This window comes from Pseudophryne corroboree, chromosome 3 (assembly GCF_028390025.1).
Source record: "Pseudophryne corroboree isolate aPseCor3 chromosome 3, aPseCor3.hap2, whole genome shotgun sequence".
Lineage (NCBI taxonomy): Eukaryota > Metazoa > Chordata > Amphibia > Anura > Myobatrachidae > Pseudophryne > Pseudophryne corroboree.
In genome coordinates this window covers 635,048,323-635,066,055 of record NC_086446.1, presented here as the reverse complement: position 1 = coordinate 635,066,055, position 17,733 = coordinate 635,048,323, and the positions used below count along the sequence as shown (strand labels likewise).

General features: G+C 43.1%; 1 long non-coding RNA gene across 1 annotated transcript in view; it reads right to left on the bottom strand.

The window, feature by feature from the left end:
- Positions 1–9,789: 9,789 nt before the first annotated feature.
- Positions 9,790–17,733, bottom strand: part of LOC135058107 (uncharacterized) — a 321,817-nt gene continuing 313,873 nt past the window's right edge. The window contains exon 5 of the long non-coding RNA XR_010244607.1: positions 9,790–10,235. This is a non-coding gene — a long non-coding RNA (uncharacterized LOC135058107). The remainder of the gene's footprint in view (positions 10,236–17,733) is intronic.

Below are 17,733 nucleotides of genomic sequence, written 5' to 3'. Positions count from 1 at the left end.
AGTGTTAATCCCTCCCACATTAAAGGTGCATATTTTCAAGGCAGTCATGGAGTCATCAACATAAGCCGTAAACCTATCTCTGCAAGATTAGACATTGGGGAACTGGAGACAACATAAAAACAAACAATGAAACATCGTAGCCACATTTGTGACCCAATAACACATTACATCCAGCCAGATAGGAGGGGAGAAGGGAGGGACATAGGGAGGCAGCAACAAATACATCAACATTTCGATGATATAGAACAAAAAAGAGTAAAATAAGTAAAGAAAAAAGGGAACACGGGGAGCACCCTGTCGGTCTCCCATTGCAATAAATTGCTATAGCAATCCAAGGAAAGTTCCAACACTGAAGGAAAAAAACTCACACCGCCAACAGCAAACTAACTACCCTCCGGTATTGGAGGACCCGGTCACTATATAAGTAATAATATACTGAAAACACATATAACAATTAGCATAAGTAAATGTAAATAGAAGCATCTATTCCTCTCAGTACAGAGGAACCAAACAGAGTTCCGAATATAAACATGAGAACAAAGAGTACAAGAGCACCCAAAATTGTCTCAGAAGATTGAGGACAAGGGAAGGACTCATTCGTACAATGAGAGTGTAACCACTACTGGAATAACTACCTACATCCCCTCACAAAGGGTGGCATGATTAACCCAAGAGTGTCCGTATCAAACAGTGCAAAAGAAGTAGGTCATGTCATCGCAGAAGCAAGAAGATACCCATAGGGGGGTCATTGCACTTCCCTTGAGACATAGATAACAACATAGTGAAACAAACAAAACAGCACACTTCAATCTTGATCTGACATAACTAAGTCAGCGGTGAGAGCGTCTTTGTCCTGTAGCAGTTCGTGAATATAAGCTGTAGCATCCAAGGCCAAGAGAAAGACCTTGTATCCAGACTCTGAATAGATTCTAAGACGGGATGGAAAAATAAGAGCGAAGCGCAGTTTGGCCTGTACCAACTCTGAGCACACTGGCGCAAAATCTCTCCTTGCTTTGGACACTTCTGCCAAAATGTCCTGAAACAATAGAAGGCATTGGGAATCCCAAGACACAGATCCTTTTTTCTGAAAAGCCTTCCACAGTTGTTCTTTTTGAGAAAAATTGAGGCAGTGGATTATAACCGCTCTGGGCCGTGTCTTTTCATTTCCTCTGGTAGGCCCTAGTCGGTGGGCTCTTTCAATAATCAAGGGGCCTGAGTCAGTAGGAAATTGAACTAGAGAAGTAAGCGTATCAGTAACAAAGGTCAGCAATGCATCAGGTTTGATAGACTCTGGGAGCCCCACCAGACGCAAGTTGTTTCTTCCTGATCGTTTTTTTAGGTCATCAATCCTATACTGTAATTGACGGTGGAGCGTAGTTTCTTGGTCCGACCGTTGTTTAAGCTGGGCAACATCTTGGAAGACTTTGCCTAATCTATACTCAGTGGTTTTGACTTGAGATGAAGTTTGAGCCATTTGCTTTTCCAATTTTTCAATGCTTGCAGCAAACTTCTCCGCTTGTTGTTGTAGCAAAGGTTTCATCGTGACTTTAATGGCTTTCACTATATCTTTGTATGTAATTGGCTTGGAAGAAGAAGCATCACCATCATCTGCCTCTGATTCTTCTTGGCCTGAGCATTCGTTTGCTGAATTATCCCTCTTGCGCCTATCGCCTCGCGATCGTGAAGGCTTGGGGTAACAAATTTCTCCATAGCAAATGTAATAGAAAGACAGGCGATTTCCGGAAAGAATGGACAAAGTCAGAGACAAAACCATGATATGAGAGGATAGGTCACTTATTTGTTATTTGCAGAAGCAGAAGTCACATTACGTAACCGAGGCCCCACAAACCTTAAGAGGGCAGGGGAGAGAATGGCATCAGAAAAGAGTTGAATATAGGTTCATGTTTTAGGAGGTTGAAGTTCCAAGTAATGTGAAAAGTTGAGTATGGAGTTGTGGCTAAAATGGGAATACATTTCTGGAACAAATCCCTCCTGGAGTCTTGAGGGGCTCAGAGTAACATGTGATATCACAGGTAGGGCAAAAGGTATGCTCCGTTGAAGTGGGTGCAGTTATGAGCAGCTAGTATGAAATGTGTGCCCAGGTAAATAAGAAAGATAGCCTGTGTGCACTGTAATCAATGATATCACTGGAGAGGGTTATGGGATACAGGCCTGCAGCCCCCAGAGCAGGGGATTAATTCTTATATACAGGCAGAGGAAAATGAAACAATGGGGAAGGTGGGAAAGAGGTAACAGCACTTCCCCCAGACTCACCACCCTCTGATCCTCGGTTACCCGCAGGAGACAGCTTCCTTGTAGATGTGTGCACCAGTCACGGTCCAGCCAATGAGTAGGGTGCCGTAGCAAGCTATCCAGTTGCGTGTGAGTTGACCCCGTCACACTGAAGGGAGCCGCATCCAAGATGGCTGCCAAAATCACGTGAGTCAGGCCAGCAGGAGCCTCTGCAGAGCTGCAGCGGTGATCCATCCACCCGGCAGCGGCTGAGCAGCATGGTAAGGTGTCCGGATCCCAGCTAGGCAGCGGGCAGCACAGAGAGGCGATGCCAGTAATGGTGGTGTGCGCGGCTCCGGCCTCCCAAACTCCAGAAGTCCGTGGCGGTCACACCCGGGAATCAGGTTCCTGGACTTGGAGGGGGCTGAGAGGCCTCAATCTAAAATCAAACCCCGGCTCCATGAAGAAGCTGTGGGTAGGGGTGAGTGCTGTAAGTTCTGTGACTCCTACAACCACACTTGGCAGTAAACTAAGCCAAACAGTTCAGGAGCTCATTCAAGATGTGTCCTGCAGGTCAGCTAGCTAGGCCATGCCCCCTAGCACTACTCTTGTTCTTCAATTATTGGTATTGGTGCTTTTTTATGTACCTAAAGGGCGCTTATAATGGATGGTAAACTTTACTTTATCTCTGACAAGTATTTCAGTATTACCATTTGGGATTTTACAGTATGTATAAGGAACTTATTTTTCCCTTGAGTGTAAGGGTAATGTTATACTGTGGAACTAATTATTATTTTTCTTACTTAACACTGTAAATGTATTGGATTAACTATGTACACTAGTATACAGTACATAAGATTAATATACAGACACCTGTGCTAAGAAAGAAATTAACAAAAATGTCCAATGTTTAAAAATACTATAAGCTTTCTTAAGTCTTGTTCACACTGAAACCACCTTCCGATGAAATATTTAACTGAAAAGCTTCTCAAATTTGTTCACCTCTTCAGAATATGACTAGTGGGAATAACTTACATATTAATTCAATCGCGCGTGCACTAAAAGGTATCTTTAAAGATACCTTTTAGTGCACGCGTGATTTAATCAATATGTAAGTTATTCCCACTAGTCATATTCTGAAGAGGTGAACAAATTTGAGAAGCTTTTCAGTTAAAGATTTCATCGGAAGGTGGTTTCAATGTGAACAAGACTTAAGAAAGCTTATAGTATTTTTAAAGATTGGACATTTTAGTTAATTTCTTTCTTAGCGCAGGTGTCTGTATATTTTTCTTGTGTCTAGTGCTAGGAATAGGTGTGGTTCCTTTGCAGACTACCAGCTGCTCTAGAATTATTTAGGGAGCGCACGATTGAAACCTTCCCGTTTTTTGAGCTCTAGTATACAGTACATGCCAGCCAGATTTGAAATAGACTTTTTCTATATGCTGTACCATTGAAGTACTGTACCTATTGTTTGGACTATAGAATACTGTGTTGTTGAAATATTGTGGCACATACACTACATATTTTTCTTTTTATTATACATGACATATGATAAAATATACCATTGAAGTATCTGTCTTTGAAGCAAAGACAGTCTTGTGAGAATGTTCTGACTCTCTATGTAGTTAGGAGTATAAGAGCCTCACGAGTTCCAGCAGAGGATCCCTATACCTAATAGATAAGGAGACTGTTAAGTTTTTCTTTCTTTTTTTGTGTAGCACCATCAGTATCACTAACTTCATCTTATACTGTAACCATTATATATCTCCTTTTGATGGGGAGACCAGTGTTATCCGAGGCTGCTGACAGAGATCGCTGGAGGGCTCATCATCTCTTATATAGGAGGAGATGTATCAAGCCTCCTGAAGAGTGTAGAAGTGGAGAAGTTGCCCATAGCAACCAGTCAGATTCTAGTAAGCATTTGTCAAGTTTTTTCTCTCTAAAATGATAGGTAGAAGTGATTAGTTGCTATGAGCAACTTCTACTCATGTTCACTCTTTAGAAACCGTAATACATCAACACCATATTGTCTTATTTTTATATCAGTAAAATAAGCCTTGACACTGTATGCTGTATTGCCATTATTACTGATTTATGTATTTCAACACGTTGCTCAATAATGATATTTGTAAAAAGGGGACATACAGTATATTGTGGCTGATGCAGCGTTGAACACACTTGCTTTCTCTAAAACGTGTAAAATTGCAATCCATGTGTAAAGTTAGACAAATCGCAACATGCCATGGGCTATGCATCAGCAGCATATGAGCCTGTGTTATGTTACGCATACTTAAAATACAGTTTAACCTGTGGTTTAAAACATCTGGCGACCAGCATACCAGAGCTGGGATCCCGACCGCCGGCATACCGACAGCGTGGCGAGCGCAAATGAGCCCCTTGTAGGCTCGCTGCGCTCGCCATGCTGCGGCCACACTATTTATTCTCCCTCCAGGGGGGTCGTGGACCCCCAAGAGGGAGAAAAAGTGTCAGTATGCCGGCTGTCGGACTCCGGCGCGGGTATACTGTGCGCCGGGATCCCAACAGCAGGAAGACCACGCGCTATTAGGTATCATTACGGTAAACAAAACGAATACAGCAGCTATAATTGCCTTCAATAGGAATAATAATAAAACAAACCTGCTTAACTACTCAAAAAATATCATATTATATATGCCCGATCAATTACAGGAAGTACCTATCAGATTCTGAGATGAAATCATACTCAACCATTGTTTTACTGGTGACCCATCATCATCATTATCATCATCAGGGTACTGTGTAAATGGAGCTTCCCATAAGTATCTTTAAATGTCATGTATTTGTCAGGTGTACTGTATGTGCATCTCGGTGCCATTCTGCATCTATTCGCAATTACTCAACACTCCCTTATTGTACTCAGTTAGAAAGCCTCCTCCCTTTCCCATCCCACCTTTACAGATATGTGGCAGTCCTTTATAGGCACATATTTATTTTTTGTTTTATGTTATTTATTTATTACCAGTTATTTATATAGTGCACACATATTCTGCAGTGCTTTACAGAGAATATTTGACCATTCACATCAGTCCCTGCCCCTGAGACACTTACAATCCCTAACACATGTACACACACACACATTCACGCTAGGGTTCATTTTGTTTGGAGCCAATTAACCTATCAGTATATAGAACAAATTTTTGTGTAACCAGATCAAGTGCGCTCAACAGCAGCCCAATGGACAAGCAGGTGAAGTGACTTCTACCCAAACCACTAAACAATACACAAACAAACAATATCACCACTTTATCCTTCGGCGCTTTTAGATCGGATGAATGACAGTTTCTAAACTCTGCCTCCTCAGGTGTTTCTCCAAAGCGGACAAATTCTCACAGCTTCTATATGCTCAAGAGATAAAGAAGAGGAAATCTCATAGTGTATCACCCCTTCAATAATTTTCATACACAGGGTTAGTAATATAGCCTCCTACCGGATTTGGTGGTCTACTGACTAAGTAGACAATAACACTTTTGGAGCGGCTATAGCCTGTTATGAATCCCCTCCTTCCTTTAATATTCTTTCAATACTCCTCCATTGCATATGGAATTAAAGAAAAGCTTCAAATAGTGTAATAAATTTAATAAAATCCCAAAAAAAGAACACAGTGCAATTAGCAAATTATGGATGGACTCTCACCCGGTCATGCCTTGAGGAAGATACTTAGGTATCGAAACGCGTTGGATGAGGACTGTTTTGGTGAAGCTCTCCAGAGGTCAGATGGTACAGTGGGTATTCGGGGACGCCTGTGACACTGTTTAATAATATGCTTATGTCTACATTTTACATGGTAGACCATATGACCGGGTGACAGTCCATCCATAATTTGCTAATTGCACTGTGGTCTTTTTGGGGGGATTTTATTAAATTTATTACACTATTGGAAGCTTTTCTTTTATTCCATATGCAATGGAGGAGTATTGAAAGAATATTAAAGGAAGGAGGGGATTCATAACAGGCTATAGCCGCTCCAGTAAAAGTGTTATTGTCTACTTAGTCAGTAGACCACCAAATCCGGTAGGAGGCTATATTACTAACCCTGTGTGTGAAAATTATTGAAGGGGTGATACACTATGAGGTTTCCTCTTCTTTATCTCTTGAGCATATAGAAGCTGTGAGAATTTGTCCGCTTTGGAGAAACACCTGAGGAGGCAGAGTTTAGAAACTGTCATTCATCCGATCTAAAAGCGCCGAAGGATAAAGTGGTAACCTATCAGTATATGTTTGGATTGTGGGAGGAAACAGGAGTACCCAGAGGAAATCCATGCAAGGACGGGGAGAATATACAAACTCCACACAGGGCCATGGTGTGAATCGATAGATGCAACTGCTTTTTATGGCACGGTTCAATTTTAAATAACTGTACGCTAACTGATGAAAATAAAACTATTTGAAATCAGGCCCTTAGGAGTAAATGTATGAAGCAGTGATAAGAGTGGAGAAGTGAGCTAGTAGAGAAGTTGCCCATGGCAACCAATCAGCTGCTCTGTATAATTTTACAGTATGCAAATCATAATTGTTTTGTCAATGCTGATTGGTTGCCATATGCAACCTCTCCACTGGCTCACTTCACTCTTATCACTGCTTCATACATTTACCCCATAATCTTTAAACTAAATACACAACATGATAAAAGTAGATGATGAGCATGCCAAACATCTTTGTAACAACCTAAATGAACCACAGGTTACATGACCAGTTAAAGCTCTGAGACAAATCTGCCAATAAGTGATGTAAAGAATATGACAGAAAAGAGGACCTGGTGATGAAAAGATATAGGGGTCTATTTACTAAGCCTTGGATGAAGATAAAGTGGATGGAGATAAAGTACCAGCCAATCAGCCTCTAACTGCCAAGTCACAGGCTGGGTTTGAATAATTACAGTTAGGAGCTGGTTGGTTTTTACTTTATCTCTGGCTACTTTATCTCCATCCAAGACTTAGTAAATAGACCCCATAGTTTAAAAATGTTTTATAACAAATGTATTCTCATTTATAGAAAGACTAGCTAAATACCCATGCTCCGCTATGGAATTTCAAGTATTTCCATGCATATAACTTTAATTTTGAAGAACTTCCTGGTAAACTAATTAGATTTACAACAAGACATGCACCGCCCGCCGCTGACAATCTTTGTCAGGCCTTACCTCCAGATGGGTCTTCCCCGGATTGATGCTGTAAAAAGGCTAGCGCTGAGAAGAAAAATAAGCCTCCTTCTCTGCTCTGTGCCACCTCTAATGCTGCCCTGCTCAGTGCTGTAAATGCTGGGACGACAGGCCAAGCTCTATCCACTGTATGTTAAATATGTAAGGTTTGCAGGGATAGGCTGACTCTATTCCAAAGGGCCCTAGGTCTCCTTGCTTAGCTTCTTGCTCTCCTTAGGGCTCCTCCTAAAAGGTAAAAATGATTTTTACACAGCACGTAAGGTCACTGGGAGAGCTGTCGGTACCCTTTACACAGCAGATAAGCAGTTGCTGACTATCAAGCTTTCCTTTAATGCATTTAATAGTCAAAATATCTATCTCTCCTACCCTCCTATTATTCTCTAAGAGGTCTGGCAATGTTTAGTTCAAGTGGCAGGTTAACCTCTGATAATTGAGATACTATCGTCTCCTGACTGGATGATGTCAGCGGAACTCCTAAAAAGGTTGTAGGGATGATCACGTGACCCGGGATATCGGGTTAAAGAGCATGATGGATCATTGTTACCACAGTAATGGGGTATGTGTATGGAGACAGCCAATAAGGATATCTCTGCTGAGAGTATAGATCATAGAAACATAGAAACATAGAATTTGACGGCAGATAAGAACCACTTGGCCCATCTAGTCTGCCCCTTTTTTTATTTTATCCTTTAGGCAATCTCAACCCTTTTTTAACCTTAATTCTTTGTAAGGATATTCATATGCCTGTCCCAAGCATGTTTAAATTGCCCTACAGTCTTAGCCTCTACCACCTCTGATGGGAGGCTATTCCACTTATCCACTACCCTTTCTGTGAAGTAATTTTTCCTTAAATTTCCCCTGAACCTCCCCCCTCCAGTCTCAATGTATGCCCTCGAGTTCTAATACTTCTTTTCCTTTGAAGAATGTTTCCCTCCTGAACTTTGTTAAGACCCTTGATATATTTGAAAGTTTCTATCATGTCCCCCCTTTCCCTTCTCTCCTCCAAACTATACATGTTAAGATCTTTTAGCCTTTCCGGGTAAGTTTTGTGACTACCATCATGTGATCGGGTCCAACATTAATACAATTCATAAAATATGGATTTGACTAGTTTATAAGTTTTGTTTTTAATTTTTAAAATATTAAGTATAGATGTTTTGCCCTCCTGCTGCTATCTGTAGAGTAGCAGACTATTTTTTTATATTTTATTATGATTAACACTACACAGGTGTTAATTGTATATTTTATTAAGACCCCTATATAAGGGAGAATGTGCCTTTGTATGATTACCTTTGATAAAGCTGCCAAGTGACAGCGAAATGCGTAACAGAGCCAGCCTCTAACCAGGGCATTGCCAGGCCAGTTTGTGGGACACTCTGCAGTTGTCAAAGCCTCTAGAGATTCCAGCATTCACCAACGTGGACATTTAATAAAGGGGAGAATCACCGTGGACTTTGCGTAGGACAGAAGTATACACTGTACCTCGCTAGGTGGAATACCCGGCCAAAACCACAAGGAATCAGGTAATTATTTACCTTAAGACTGGATGTCCCACTAATGTTTTCATACTGCCTGGAGGATACTGGATAACCAATCCAGATTGCAATAGACTATCACTGGCTTATTGAGTTTGCCCTAAGAGAGACTAATTGTGGTCAAGAGACTGACATTGAGGCTCTTTTTAATAGATTTTTAATTTTTTTTAAAGATTTTGAATTTATATTCATGAATGTCATATATTTCTGTCATTTTTGTGCTATTATTAAATGAATATTAATTGTTCTTTGAAAAGCACCTGGTATAGCGCTGTTTTTAAATAATTATTTTCCGTTCTGTATTAGGGTGACTGACTATCATCCCATTTAACAGCAGTTTAGAAAACCAGCTCAGTCAAAAGCGCCTGAATTTATATTAAGCGATTAATATAATGTTTTTTCCTCTTCTTGGTTAAGTACTTATAGGTGAAATCTATATAAATAAAAGGCAAATACCACTGACTCATCACAAATTCTCCTGAACTATAAGGCTGCACTTTCTTTGTAGTTGTAGAGCAGTCCAATATTTAGGGAAGCCACACTCAGTGATGTTTGACAGTGTTTAGGGGTGACAGTTGATGTGGCTCCCCTATTTCAATAATGGAGTGCTCTGCAACTGCCACTGCAAGAAAGTCCAGAAACAGAGCATTGTGTCTGCAACTTGGTAACACCGGCACCATGCATTCTTTATAGCCCCGGCTGGGTGGGCTGACTTAACTCTCCTCTGTGAGGGGGGAATTATCTCACTTCATTTTACCCCTTTGTAGGTGGAATTTTGAAAAGTTCCTAGTCCTTATGGTTCAGGAGATTTTGTGATGAGTCAGTATTATTTGCCTTTTATATGTATAAATTATGTTAATGTAGCCAAATATAAATTTGCAAAACTTCCAAGTTATATTGTTAAAGGAACAAACAGTTGCAGTGATAATTATGCATTCACCTTATTTTAAAAGTCGTTCTACCATTCACTTGCTTCCTCTTAAACCAAACACACAAATCATATTACTGTGAAATTTCAAACAGAAATAGTTAAGTCAATTCCGAGCTAGTTCTCACATTTTAAACCATTAAATCAATTCATTTTCTGTAGGAATTACTAGAAAACAAAATCCCATCTGGATGGTTCTTTTCAGAAATCTCACTCTTGGTTGCCTTGGGGGGCTATTACACAGAGGTTCTTCTCAGGTTCTCAGAGAGATCACTTTCCTGCTTGCGTACAGTGTGCCATGTTTCAGGATGCAATTTGGGTAACAAGTATCATTATTCTTGAGCTGGGTTAGGGGAAAGAATATGTTCTTGTCAGATTAGCTGTACTGAACAATACTGAATATGTACATTTTCTAAAAAAAAGTGTGCAGTTTACAGGATATTGTATTTCTGCTTTTGCATTGTATTACACATACTTTATTGGTGCACTGATAATTTGTAGCTTATAAGTATACTAATTTCTCTTGATAGTTTTAAAAAAATGTGTAGAGCTTCACATGTAGTAGTGATAGGCAACCTTATATACTTCAAGTGGCACATAGCTTGGTTACAAACCTTGTGGACTTTACAATGTGCAGCTACTCCATTCAGAAGTTTTGTAGTAAGCAATTTGAGACCTGCTGCTGTGCAGCACATTGCCTGAAATCTGTGTATTTGTTTTGTATATATTTTTTTTTTTACTTGAGCTTAGTATCTCTCTGATACTTTATTATATATCTGATACAAAGTAACAGCACTACAGCTCTCCATATTAAGTGCTGTGCGTGGTGGTTAAGACCCATGCATACACGTTGAAGTTGGTACAGCAGAATCTGAAAAACAGGAATGTGAGTTTGAGCTATGGGAAAACACATAGCCTAATGTCTAACCTGGCCTATCAACTATTCTTATACCAGTCAAGTCAATTGATTTAAAGGTTTGGCCATGACTGAGAAAAAAAAACATACAACAATTTTTTTTATATTAGTACGGATTTTTTTAGGGAATGTGGCCACACCTCCTGCAATTAGGCCACACCCCTACATTACCCAGGCCCGACCCTGCTCTCTACAGCCCTGAAAGGGACCTGAAAAAGTTCAAAAAGAGTATTTGACTTGTTACTTTTTAAACATTGGAATATCCATATTCTCACTGCACTAATATGCACACTTTTCAACTGATTTAAGAAACACAGACATTTGTCCGGCAATATCCTCATCTCCCCTAGGCACTCATTTCTATTTATTGGGAAATTGTTTTGAAGAATCTGGGTCCTGCAATTTGTAATACATTTCCATAGCTGATACTATAGTCTTTTACACTGGTTTGCTATACTAACATTTCAATTGACTGATTTGCTCTACATGGTACTGTGTAGTAAAGATATATTCTCTGTTTGTTTATTGATATTAAAAAAATATTGTTAAATTGGTTATAGAACTGAAAGATGTTAATCTTATTGTAAGACACACCAGAGAAAATATACAACTGATTATTTATGCACCGTTCATTTTTTCCCAGTGTGCCCATGAGTCTCTTTTAGTGTCTCAAGGTGCGTACTGTACATTGGAGTGTCTTTTGGTCAGTAACTGAAATGCATATAGTTGGCAAAATAAAATAAGCACAATTTTTCGTTTAGCAAACTAAATAGTCCCTGTAGACAACCATTTAGAGATTTTCAATGTTGCATAGTCTCCACCTTTGACCAGGGCCGGTGCTAGGGTGTTCGGCGCCCCCCTGCAAACTAAAAATTTGCGCCCTCCCATACTTTACAAAGGGTCAGCACGCACTGAAAAATGGGGTGTGGTCTCACAAGGAAGGAGCGTGGCCACACATTAGTACCCCCATTTTTTAATTTACGCCACACAGTAGCACAATCTTATTCACATTACACTGCACCTAGTATCGCTGCTTATACACAAAATGGCCAAAGTAGCAGTGCCACTTATACACTTAAATTCCCACAGTTCTACTGCCAATAACACATAATGTCCCCTGTAGTAGTGCTGCTTGCATATAATAGCCCCTGTAGTAATGCCACTTACATATAATCCACCCTGTAGCAGTGCCACTTGCATATAATATCCCCTGTAGTAGTGCCGCTTGCATATAATATCCCCTGTAGTAGTGCCGCTTACATATAATGCCCCCTGTAGTAGTGCCGCTTACACAAATTATGCCCAGACACACACACAGTGGTGTAACTACTGTGGGTGCAGGGGCTGCTACAGGGCCCAAGCTGTCTCCAGGGCCCGTAGCTCTTCCTACACCTGGTCATGCGATACAGTCTCTCAGTCTCACTCGCATAACAGAAGCAGCGTCTGTTCGGCTGCCTGCTCCGGCGCTGGGACGTCCGTGGGGGGGAGCAAACCTCAGCAGAGCCGGAATCCGTGGCGGTGCTGGGGCACCATGTGTTTCTTTGAACTTCTGTTTTGTTTCTCAGGACCTCCCCCTCCCACCCCTGCAAGTGGCCATTTGCTTGGAGCAGCTGCTATGCACAGTGGAGGGGGACAAGCTGGATGTGGAAAGGGGCTGTCCAGAAGAGGAGGGAGCGGGTCAGATGAAAGGGGCAGGCTGCATGTGGAGATCAGGCGGCCCATAGGTTGCACAAGGAGAACGGTGGGTCAGATAAGTGGCCCTAATTCAGACCTGATCGCTAGCAGGTGATTTTTTCACTGCTGCGATCAGATAGTCGCCGCCTACAGGGGGAGTGTATTTTAGCTGTGCAAGTGTGCGAACACATGTGTAGCAGAGCTGTACAAACAGATCTTGTGCAGTCTCTGAGTAGCCCAGGACTTACTCAGCCACTGCGAACACTTCAGCCTGTCTGGGACCGGAATTGACATCAGGAACCCTCCCGGCAAACACATGGACACGCCTACGTTTTTCCAAGCACTCCCTAAAAAAGGTCAGTTGCCACCCACAAACGCCCTCTTCCTGTCAGTCTCCTTGCGATCGGCTGTGTAAATGGATTCTTCACACAAAGCTGAACAGCGATCCGCTTTGTACCCATACGACGTGCCTGCTCATTGCGGTACATACGCATGCGCAGTTTAGACCTGATCACAGACTGTACAAAAACGCACCCTAGCGATCAGGTCTGAATTAGGCCAAATGAGAGGGGACAGGTGGGACTAGTAGTGGGGGAACAGTTTGAGGAGCGGGGAGCTTGGTTACAAGAGACGAGACTGATACTAGAGAGGGTTTGCTGAGGGGAAAGGAAGGACAGCAGCAGGGGTCTGGCTTAGTAGAAGTTATAGCAGAGAGGGGCAGCAGGAGCCCAGGGTGCTTGCAGGAGAAGACAGAGAGAGGCACAGCAGCATGGAGCTTATAGCCAGAACATACAGAGAAGTATAGCTGGAGGTGGGGGGGACGATAAGCAGGCAAAACGAGGGAGAACTGAGAGCATACACATAGATAAAGTAGGGAAGGAGCAGGAGGTAAAGGATGGATGATAGAGAACACAGAAAAAAGGAAAGCTGAGGAGATAATGCTGTTTGGTTTTGGGGGAGAGATTGAGAGGCCTAAATGGCGAAACATGCAGCCGCTGGTGATCGTGCGTGCCAGTGGAGAGTGTGGCAGGAGTAAAGAGAAATTGAATCAGCAGACAGCGCTAGCACCTGTGAAGCCAACAGTCTCAAGGTTAATGCGTGTGCCTGTACACAGTTTTTTCTTGTTAGATCTTAAGGGCCCTACACATTTAAAGATCCGCCGCCGAGCTGCCCGACGGTGGATACGGCCGACCGGCGACCCAGCTGCGGGGGGGGGGGGCAGTGACGGGGAAAGTGAAGTTACTTCACTCCCCCCGTCACACAGCTCCATAGCAGTGCAGGCAAATATGGACGAGATCGTCCATATTGGCCTGCATGCACAGCCGACGGGGCACCAGCAATGAACGAGCGCAGGGCCGCACATCGTTTATCGCTGGTGCCTCCGCACTGCCTGATATGAACGTTATCTCGTTCATTAATGAACGAGATTGTTCATATCTTTGAGTGATATCGCCCAGTGTGTAGGGCCTAGTATACTACATCTTAATGACACCTCAGTCTCTACACTGACAGTTTCCACCCCCTTTTTTGCTTCTCTGTCCTTTTCAGCTGCTCTGTCCCCCCACATCCAGGGTAAATTGGCAGGTGGTCCAGCATGGGCCCACAGGGAGCCGAGACGGCAGTGCGCAGCCTCCTGCTCTCTGAATTGGCTCCCCCCCCCCCCCCCCACCCGCCTGAACTGTGTGTTTCCATGGAAATTGTGCCATGTCGCATACACTCCCCCCCTCTCAATACTAGGGCAGATTCAAAGCCCCAGTCTATCCCTGCCCACATCACTTTAGCAGAGCCCTGGGGGGCCCTTTCAGCATTTTGCTGTGGGGCCCATAAAGGTCTAGTTACGCCCCTGCACACACACACATACATACAGACACATACATACATACATACATACAGACACCTACATACAGACACATACATACAGACACATACATAAATACATACATACACAAACATTACACACACACTTTCTCTAACTAGCTCTTTTTCCATAAATTTACCTTTAACAATCTAGCTGGCTGGAGCTGTGCTGTGGGCATCATCCTGGTCCCGGTAGCTCCGCCCCCATGTAGCTCCGCCCCATATGCCTCCGTGAAGCTTAATCTCCTATGTCTGTGCAGCTCCGCCCCCATGTAGCTCCGCCCATATGCCTCCGTGTATCCTCATCCCGTATGCCCCATGTAGCTCCGCCCCCGTTTTCCTACCGAGTGCAGACAGACAGTGACACTCGGGTGGGGGGGTGAGTGGATGCTGCAACCTGCTGGCGCTGCTGCCTGTCAGTATGACAGGTGAAGCAGCAGCAGGGGAGGACAGGCGGCGCAGCACAGGGATGCAGAGCAGTGAAGGCGCCTCTCCTGTCTGGCGCCTACCTGCAGTGCATCCCTTTGCTGAGCGGGTCGCGCCGGGCCTGCCTTTGACGTTCATCAATGCAGCTTATCCTGCAAACACACTTTTGTTTTTCATTGAGCTGGAGATGCACTGTGACCACTAAATTGTAAATATGATTTACAATTAACGATTTTCTGTAACCATAATAACCAGGGCTTAAAGTGGACCTGGAGAGGTGGTGGAAATCATTTACACAGCAACCTACCCCCCCCCCCCCCCTCCATCCCCCTTCATATTAAGCAGAGCCAGGTCCAGTGCTAGTATTTTTCGGCACCCCCCTGCAAATAATAAATTAGTGCCCTACTGCCCATACTTTATAAAGGGACATTGATCTCACAGAGAAGCAACATGGTCGCAAATTAGTACCCTCAATTCACAGTAGCACAATCTTATTCACATTACACCACATAGTAATGCCCCTTATTCAGGTTACATCACTCAGTAGTGCCATTTATGCACATTGCACTACACAATGGTACTCTCTATACATGTTATGCCACACGGTAGTGCCCCTTATATACAGTACCCACGGTAGTGCCCCTTATACACAATTCCCACAGTAGTAGTGCCCCTTACACATAATGACCACAGTTGTAGTGTCCCTAACACAAAATTACCACAGTAGTGGCACTTGTACACATAATGCCCACAGAAGTGCCGCTTATATACAATTTCCACAATAGTAGTGCCCCTTACACACAATGCCCACAATAGTAGTGCTCCTTACACATAATGACCACAGTAGTGCTGCTTATACACATAATGCCCACAGTGTGCCCCTTATACAAATCTCTGCCTCTGTCACTCTAGCAGCTCACTGCCTGTGTCCATCCAGAAGCTCTATGCCCTGCATCCCTTCAGCAGCTTCCCCACCTCCCTTGTCAATCCAGCCCCCTCTCATCTTGTATTCAAGATGCATAGAGCCTGATCCTCTACATGGCTTCTCTTCACTTCAGCAGCAGTGACAGCATGACATCACATACGCTGTAATGGAAAAAGAAGCCACTGGGCCCTGAGGAGGCGGTGGATGCTGTCCAACAGACACAGCATGTGTGAGTACCAGGAGGGGTGGGCTGTAAATGGAGGAAGACCGTGGAGCCACCAGGACCTGAGGAAGGGATAGGTGGCTGCATCTCATCAGTAACACTAGTACCACCTGCATCATCTATTGATGTAGTGATGGGGCAGGTTTTTCTGTTGGAATTACTGTGCAGGGAAATGGAGGTGGTGGAACTAGTTCCCCCTACCATTACAGGTGGTGGAACTCAGTTCCACCTCGTCCCCCCCCCCCCCCCCACTTTAACCTCTGATAATAACTGTACATGAAGTATGCAGGATAGAGTTCCTTCCTTCTCTTCTTTTCCAAGAGTCTTGATTGGGTTGTCTACAAATACCTATCCTCCTTCCTCTCCTCTCACTGCTTACCCAATGAAACCACACTCAATGGTCATTAAACGTCTCACCGCCAAATCTAATAATCACTCCTACCTACTAATCTCATTGACCTCTCTGCAGCCTTCCACAAAATTAACCATCCTCTCGTCTTATAATACCACAACTCTGTCACCCTCAGGGACACTGTCTTCTTGTGCTTTACATCCTTCCTCTCCAATTGCTCCTTATATATCGCTATCCTTGTCTCTAACTCCCCTTTCCTTCTCCTACCTGTCAAAGTCCACCAACAGTCTGTCATTGGCACACTGCTTTTTCTCTGTCCACTTCCTTCCTTGAAAATCCTTTCAGCTCCTTTGGCCTTCAGTACCATCTCTATGCCAATGATATACAAATCTAATTCTCCTCACTTGATTTGTCCCCAGTTCAGCTCTCCCCAGATCTGCCATCTATTCTTGGATGTCCTAGTGCTTTCTCCAACTTACACTACATGTCTAAAACAAATCATTATCTTACCCCTCCTCTTAAGTATATACTGACAACACACCAATATCTCCTGTATTTCTAGAGTTAGCTGCCTTGGTGTCATTGGGACTACTTTTTCTCCTTCACTAATCAATTTTAGTCCATCTCCCAATCCTGCCACTACCACCTCCATAACATTTTCAGGACCAGACCCTTTCTCACCTTGAAAGCAACTAACAGTCCTCAACCTAACTCCTTGTCAACCACTACCTATTCATCCTCCCACTGTAACTCACTCTGGGTGTGTCACCATGATCATTAGAGAGCAGAGCCCTCTCCCCCAGTGTATTCACTTATACCACAGTAGCTCACTCACCTTCTTATGCAGGCCATGCATCAATACCATGTTTCCTTGATGCCTTACTGCAGAACTGATCAAAACCAGCCATCTGTTGACATCAATGATAGGTGATCAATCAGGGAAATTCAGAATGCTAAAAATCCCTGTATCGTTGATCCAGATAATGTTTTTGCCAGAATCAGTGAATCAAGTCTTTCAATCATGTTGTATTTCTCCAATTTCCCTACCCTGTGTCGGCAGAACGGGAAACTCCTTATCAAGTACCCTCAGCATCACTAGCACTTTTACTCACACATTCATGCTCTGGGTGGGGCACAACATGCCTCACAGTTGTTCCACCTCTTCCATTTTCCTCATGTTTGCTCTCATCCCTCTTTTGATCTTCACCATTTATTTTACTACCCAAAACCAGATCCACCCTTGTCTGTCACACAATCTGTGAAACCTAGATTTTCAGTCAACACAGGTCACATTGCCTTTTAGCTGGACCCACATGCAGCATGTAGCAATTAATCATCTGTATCAAACTCCGATTTTCCTATAGATTGTAAGTTTGTGAGCAGGACCATTTGACATTTCTGTCTGTCTGTTAATTCCAAGTCTTGTTTAATTATTGTCTTTAGTCACAATTGTAAAGTGCTGCAGAAT